An 8,174-nucleotide genomic window follows, 5' to 3' on the forward strand; every position below is an offset into this window, starting at 1 on the left:
ATACCTCTTCTAGATTAATATGCTCCATAAAATGGATTTATTGATAAAAATTCGGTCATGATATTGATGTTTATGAATAGTGGGTGGTGGGATCTGACTACTGAAATAGACTCTAGAATAAACATATGCAAAGAGAAACAACACCTCAGCTAGGTATGTTTGTTTTAGTGCTCCATTGCGTAAGAAAATCCACAATCAGCCTTATGGAATTGCTGTTGATAAGTCAGTTACATGGATGTAATACGAGCCATTCCATTTCACAGCCAAAGTCAGTGAATATTACAACTTAATCATAATGGGGAATTTGTATTTCTTCCATATCTTGTCCACTAGCTTGTTCCTTGAAATTTTCTGTTCCAAAACTGTATCTCACTCTCGATTGATCGATTAATAAAATTTTGACATGTCAATTAAAAGCTACTTCCAATTGTCATCATTTTAATTGACATAACAAAATTTCATTGGTGAAACAGCTGAATAAGACATCACTTAAAGACAGAAGATATCGTTCTCTAGCTTGCTATTACTGCCACCAATCTTCACCTTTCATATTGGCTTCCTCTTTTAAAAGCAGATCATGGAAAAAATGGTGTGGCGCGAGTCTTTAGCTTGAAATTGACTTGTTATTTCTATTCACTTTTTTTTTTCCCATGGTTATTCCTAGATTACAATCATACTTTTGTCAGACCTTCCTTGCATTTCACCCCACAAGTTGTGATAATGGCCATCTTGCATTGTCGGCTTGTACTTTCTAGGCATATCATTTTCCATATGCGCAAAAGGGTATTAGAGTTGAGTAGCTTAAGCACCCCACTCTTTTAAAGACCACTACATTACATTTCTTTTGGTTAATTCATTTTTTGAATAGTTAACACATTCGGAGAAATGTGTTTTTTCAAAAAATAAAGTAATTAATGGAAAAAAGTGTGTTTAAAAGAATATATTGTTAGCCTTTAACAAAGCTTGTTTGGGCGTGTGCATAACAGTTGTACTCCTTTAACAAAGCTTTTCTTCTTTTTACTTTGTAATTTTAACATCTTATGCACAAATGGTATATGAATGAGACATTGGAGAGTTCCTTGAACAGAAATGAATCTAACTTCTCTCTAGCTGTAAAAATTCATTAACCAATATAACACAACATGGATAAAAGGTATTAATGCTTAATAGCATTTATGTGTGGAGGAAAATTAAGCTGCAATTGCACTTAATTTACTGAGCTTATTAGTTCGATCTGTTCAGCGACTCTACAACTACGAGTAGTAAAATTAGGAATAAGTTGCCAAATATGACTTACAAGCTTCTTTTTCCTTTTGTTGTTGGAATAGGGGAGAAGAGTGATATATACCTCAAGGCTCAAGGGAATCATATCATGGCTGTTGTACATGGTGCTGATGCATATATAGTGCATATTTGACTTGATATGCTAGCTGTAGTCTGCATTCTTTCCTCAGGAAACAGCTAGTAGAAAATACTTTTTCATTCTCTCTGAAGTTTTGTGAGCTCTATCTTAGCTTGCTATAGTTGTTCAAGACTTGGTCAATTAGGTCCTATTTCGACTAAGCAACTGGGCAGGACATGTATGCTTTGTTTACGCATCTAAATTGCATGACTTTTCTCATGTTTATCATATGATTTTGTGTGTAAATCATGCATTGTCTTTATAGAGCTCATCTGTTTTATGACAAATGTGTAATAGACAGATTAAGGGGATGGAGTGAATAAGAGAAGAAAAACAAGAAAAATGAAATAAAAAGTCAACTCTACTGTTCAGAGAGAAGTACACGGTCATGGAGAGGTTGTGAAGCATGGCCATGTTAGGCAAATTTTGAGAAGCACAACCGCGTTGAGTGCTATCACAGTCGTGCTTACACTACTACAGAAATCACTTTTTACCACGCTTCAATTGCCACGGTTATAGGCGGAACCGTGGCAAAAGGTCAGTTGCCACGGTTATAAACGGAACCGTGGCAAAAGAGGATAATATTTTATTAATTTTTTTAGGAACCGTGGCAATAGATTTAGCCCAGTACACTCGTTTTTTCCCTCCCACTCTTCAATTTTTTCTGAAAAGAAAAACCCTAACCTTTCTCTCTGTTCCCTCTCTTCCTCTCTCCTGCTCGATTTGTTCTCTCCGTTCTCCCTTTCCTCTCTATTCACTGCAATCACTCTTCCTCTCCCTCTCGTTCTTTCAGCTTGCACCAGATCTATTCGGTTTCATCGCATTGTTCATTCAGCAGAAATAGAGCGCGGGAGAGAGAGGTTGGAAGAGAAGCTGATAGGGAGGTTGGAATCGGCAGTGGCGCGTTTGGAGGCGCTATCCATCGGATTCCAGGGAGGAGGAGAAGGTGGCGACGTCGCAGATGCGGCCACGGATCCGTCCATTATTTCCTTCGACGACCTGATGGGATAGTATGTGGCTAGGGTTTCCGCGACTTCAGAGAAGATCGGTGGACCGGTCCTGGAGGTCACTAAGTTCCATCCGCTTGTAAAGTTCTTCACTTCTCGCGATTCCCCTTCCCTCTCTATACTCGCCCACGAGCCATAGTTCTTCACCGATTGAGCTCTATCTCAGGGCGCTCTATTTCTGCTGCTTCATCTTCAGGTGTCAAGGTTTGTATCTCTTTCTTATTTGCTGCCATTTCATTCCAATTTTAGGTTCAAACTCACTCAGGTTTAAAATTCGCGAGATTTAATCTGTTTTTAGATTGTGCCTATTCATATGTATTTAGTTTGATAGTTTCTTTCATTGGGTTTGAACATCAGGGAAGCCTATTCAATTGATTCTATGTATTATTCATGAACCAAGGTGAAAAGTCTATTCAAATGTTACTTTTATATGCTGATTTATGAATCTGTTCCTTTTAACACTATTAGTTTTTCTTCTGAGACTAATGTTATCATTCTCTTCACTGTGACTATGCGAGCCAAAGAAGGAACATGACAGATCAAGAGGAAGTAGCAGATGATTTGGCTTACCAATTGCTCCATGAAGTGCAGCGAGACATTACTTATTTGCAGGTCAAAATTTCAGAGCTAGCCTGTGTATGTGAAAAAGAAGGGGAGAAGAGAGAAAAATGCTGAACAAAGTGGTTTGATAGCCTTTATCATCATGAATCAGGGCAGTATCATTCCCCTCTTTGTTGGTGTTTCCTAATTTAGCTTCATAGTTCCTTAAAATCTTTTCTGTTAGAATTGCTGATTGCTTTCCAAAGCATTTCATGAAATTTAGAAATCTTCGACTCTGAAATTTCTCTTGGATAGTATTAGAGTATAAGGCAATTATGCTTTGCTATATACATTGTAACTGTTAGTTACAAGCTGGTTAAGTTTGTTAGTCAGTTGAGTTTGTTATAAGTCAGTTACGGTTAGTTGCTAATTATGGTTAGCCTAACTGTTAACTATAGTCAGTTTAGTTAGCTTGCTATGTAAGTCTCTCTCACAATATAAATACTGAGATACACTCTTGTAATCTTCACCTTTCAATGAATATTATTTTCAGTTCAATTCTCAGATTCAGTTTGGGTTCTCAACAGATAGTTTTAATCTTAGTCAGGATTGCATGATTGAAAGTATTAGTGTTGAATGTAAGAAGTTATGGGATAGTGCTATGTTTTATTCGAACCTCACTTGCTGGCTTCACATTATTTAATGACTAGAAACTGATTGAAGATATAACTGAGTACTTCCTTCTAAGCATTTCACCTGTCTGACACATGATTAAATGAATATTCATGTTATTAACGTTGGTTTGTGATTTACTAATCAATGCAAAAGATGGACATCTACCTAGTTCTTGAAAACTTATTTTCCAAATCATACTTGTAAATTTCTCCTATGCTTGTACTGATTAAATCTGGAATATTTTATTAAAGTCGGTAATCTAAATATATGATATATGCTTTGTGGTCTTTAAGAGGGTGAAGTCATCTTGCATTTCATATGTCTGACAGAATGTGTAAAATGAGCAATTTTTCTTGTTCAGATCATTCAAATAGGCCATAATTTTATAGGAGAAGTGACTGACTGAATACTTCTCTTTTTCTTCATGTTTCTGCTGAATTTAAGATGAACATCAAGAAGCATGCCCCATTCGAAGAATGCTTGGAATCTGGAAACAGGATAACATGCCTGGTTTGCATAATATCCCTTTTCATATTCTTGAAATGATTAAAGATGGTATAATTTCAGAGGTTTATAGGAAGCATCACCTTTTTCTTGGGGTGTTTTCTCCATTCTCTTTTATAAATTGATTCAATTTAAATATACTCTAATGTGGAATGTTGATGTGGTATCTAAGTCAGAGGGAATTGATGAAGTCCTTCAATAGATAACACTTATTTCCTGCTAGATTTGTATATACCTGTTTGGAAGATTATATCTTGATGAGCTCTTAAATAAATGCTCTTCAATGTGGCTGTGTTTGTGTTTTGTAATTTTCTTCGTGTAAGCAAAGTTAATAATTTAATATTACTGGTTTCAGGTCAATTGTTCTCTTCCTTCTTTCTACAGGTAATAAATCAATAGTATTTATATAGTATTTAACTGAAATGAACTCGGTCAGATTTGATCCCCATCAACATCTCCATTATGTTGTCATTTTCTATCACTTTTTATTTTTTTAATGAATGGATTGACAAGAGGCTGGTTAGCAAAGTCGGAAAAGAAAGTATGCGCTCTCTCTCTTTGCACAAGCTCCATTATTGAGCATAAGCATAATGTTTTTTGTTTCAGCTGGCTACCATAGGTGTAGCTATAGATGAGAACCTAGTTAATTGATGTGGTTCTTTGATGGATTCTGTATGGTTCAACTTTGTATTTGGATTGACTTGTGTGGCAGGTTTGGGCATCTTCTAGGTGTTAATCTCCAAAGCATTGAGTGATCCATCAGGTTCTTTGTAAACCTTTACTATCACTTCATTGAGTGATCCAAAGCATTGAGTGATCCAAAGCATAGTGATATCAAGAGCGATAAATGAAATATTTTCAGGACGCTCCCATGAGAAGGGAGAAGGTTGCAGCTGATGTTCTGGGAAAAGAGTTGCTGAATTGAAGATAGAGTTTTGGAGTGAAAAGTTGCTTCCTATAGGTAAATGGACTTTTAATTAGCTTTACTTTGGGTGGAAAGAAACTAGGCTTGTAGATGGCTAGTATTTAATTTCTAGTATGCACCTATCCTCTCTTGAAGTTAGTTGGGCCAGGGCGTTAGGATTTATGTACAATGTGCAGGTAGCTGTTGGGGATGTTATATATATATATATAATATATTGTGTATGTTTTATTTTCTAATTTAACTTTCATTTTATTACTCTTTTAATTTAAAACAGTAATCTGGTCTCAAAACTTCTAGCCTGCTTTGTGCTGCTGGAAAACTTTCATTTTCTAACTTAACTTTCATTTTATTTTCTTTCATGTTATCAAGTGCAATTTCTGGTCTCATAGTTATTGATACTATAGCTTCTGATTTTTTACTTTGTTCTTGTCATAATAGCTCTTGATTGTGTGCAGATATCAATTTTCAAGTGCTACTTGTGTAAATTTATTAATATGGAAAACTATCTTAACCTTCTGTAGTTTTTCTGACTGTCTCTTTGATACTTCTAGGAGGTTCAAGTTTTGAAAACCCTGCAGCAGAATGAAAATGTATTTGCTTCCAATTTTGTTCCTTTGTGGATGAAGCCATTTTACTCAGGTATTCTTAATATAAGGAAGGGATTTCTGTTGATTGCACATAGAGAATGCCTTTAACACTTTTGTCAATTTCACTTTTCCTTCTTGATGTCAAACAAACACCACTAACTCAAATTTACTTGACATTTGGGAGATATTTTATTTAATGGGTATATATCTGCCTCTGATTTTTTGAAAAAGAACTTCCTGTGTTTCAAGTTGATAGTTATTATGGTTTATATTTGAAGATTCTTCACTTGTGGGTAGTGTTGTTGAAAGTCTCAAAACTTCTGGCCTGCTTCGTGCTGCTGAAATTGCAACTTCTTTGAGTGATTCAGGACAAAAGTGGTAAGTAATAAGTAATTTCCCAGGTTGATGATTCCATGAAAAAGGATAAACAACCATTTTTATCTCAATTTTTCTCTTCCTTCTTTCTACAGGTAATAAATCAATAGTATTTATATAGAGTATTTAACTGAAATGAACTAGGTCAGATTTGATCCCCATCAACATCTCCATTATGCTGTCATTTTCTATCACTTTTTATTTTTTTAATGAATGGATTAACAAGAGGCTGGTTAGGAAAGTCAAAAAAGAAAGTATGCTCTCTATCTCTCTCTCTGCACAAGCTCCATTATTGAGCATAAGCATGAAGTTTTTTGTTTCAGCTGGCTACCATAGGTTTAGCAGTAGATGAGAACCTAGTTAATTGGTGTGGTTCTTTGATGGATTCTGTATGGTTCAACTATTAATTTTCTATCTTTAAATATGTTTTTGGGTTTAATATGAGCATGTAGTGGCCAAACTTCATATTTGGATTGACTTGTGTGGCAGGTTTGGGCATCTTCTAGGTGTTAATCTCCAAAGCATTGAGTGATCCATCAGGTTCTTTGTAAACCTTTATTATCACTTCATTTATCAATTACTTTCATAATTCTTTGGAATTTGGATGTTCTATCTGTTTTCCATATACATATTCTTTGATGCCAAAAGATCATGAAACTTGCTTTTTAAATACAAAACTATTCTTTCATCTTTTCTTTACATACAAAGACTTGCATTGTTATCTAACTGTTAAAAGAGAAAGAATTATTCTGAATTGAAATTGTGTGTGATTTAATTATGTGTGATGACAAAGCTGTTGAAATTGCTGCTGAAATTGAGCTATTTAAACTGCTTCTTGGGACTGTTATTTGCATTCTGAATTGCAGGGAACAAAGATGACAAGGGGAGCTATCTCCATGAAGTGATGCACAATAGGAAGATTTTTTGCAAGTTGTTGCAGGGCCACGTCTTCTTGCTCTTGTTGGATCGCCCTCCTTGTTGCTTGTCATCTATGCATTGTTCAATTTTCTGGTTTAGGATTTGGTGCCAGTGTTGATTAGGCCGGTACTAAATGTTGTAGTTTAATATTTTGTATGTATGTGCTGACTATGAGGATAATATGATATTTTATATATTTTTTAAATTTCCCTTTCTAATGGTTGGAATACCCTTTGTCTCTACCGTCAATTAATTATTGTTGATATGCAAGCAGTTGAAACTGATAAATTCTGCTCTAAAATATGCCACGATTCCCCAATTGACTGTGACATTACAAGATACTTATTGCCACGGTTCCCCACTTGACCGTGGCAATAGATGTGGTTGACAGGATACTTATTGCCACGGTTCCCCACTTGACCGTGGCAATAGATGCAACATATTGCCACGGGTCCATGCTTGACCGTGGCAATAGAGGCCACATATTGCCACGGTTGCCTTTTTTCACCGTGGCAACAGGCGAAGCAATTGCTACGGTTTGCCCTTGAACCGTGGCAATTGAGCAATTGCCACGCAGGCTATCGCCACGGTTGAACCGTGGCAAAAGGGCGTGCGGAACCGTGGCGAAGAGCCTTTTCTGTAGTAGTGTTAGTTAATTTTGAGGAGCACAACCGTGCATCTTGGCATGCATGGCCGTGCATAGTAGTGTGCCTAGAAGATCATTTGTAGCTGCAATGGAGTTTTTATTCAGTGTGTGGCGAGTCCATCAACTTATCATGTGCCTGCGCATGTGATCGCGCCACGTAGCCACCCTAGTAATCAAAGGTGCCAGACTCGTGAGGGTACACCGTTTTACGCTGCGCGTGACTGAGTCAGATCTTCTGCTGCATCAGAAATGACAAAAACGCATAGATTACGAAAATCGCTATAAAAATCATTTTTTAACCTATTTTTTGGGGCATCTTTTCATCTTTCTCTTCTTATAAACCTAATAAACACTTTTGGGAGATTCTTGGAGGCAATTGCTTGGTGGAGAGGAAGGCTAGGCTCTTGAGGGCCGGTGTCATGGCCATGGAGGAAGATGACGGCTTCTCCGGACGTCCATAGCTCTGTTCTATCTTGGGTTCCAATTTCCTCTTTACCTATTTTTGTGTTTTGACTTTCTTTCAGTATTTGAGATGATGTAGTTTGATTTCTCTCTTGTTCAATATACTTTTATGCAATTATATGAGTTTTCATTA

The 8,174-nt window shown here is 36.4% G+C and overlaps 1 long non-coding RNA gene across 2 annotated transcripts; it reads left to right on the top strand.

Moving 5' to 3' along the window:
• Positions 1 to 3,895: 3,895 nt before the first annotated feature.
• On the top strand, positions 3,896 to 7,146 carry LOC130716193 (uncharacterized). 2 transcript variants are annotated; one of them, XR_009011888.1, is made up of 8 exons: positions 3,896 to 4,134; positions 4,484 to 4,512; positions 4,841 to 4,891; positions 4,991 to 5,089; positions 5,605 to 5,692; positions 5,919 to 6,018; positions 6,505 to 6,555; positions 6,882 to 7,146. It is a non-coding gene; the product is annotated as an uncharacterized LOC130716193 (long non-coding RNA). The 2 variants fall into 2 exon arrangements; XR_009011887.1 differs by having other exon boundaries at positions 4,484 to 4,891.
• Positions 7,147 to 8,174: the final 1,028 nt, after the last annotated feature.

The sequence above is a fragment of the Lotus japonicus genome, chromosome 4, assembly GCF_012489685.1.
Source record: "Lotus japonicus ecotype B-129 chromosome 4, LjGifu_v1.2".
Lineage (NCBI taxonomy): Eukaryota > Viridiplantae > Streptophyta > Magnoliopsida > Fabales > Fabaceae > Lotus > Lotus japonicus.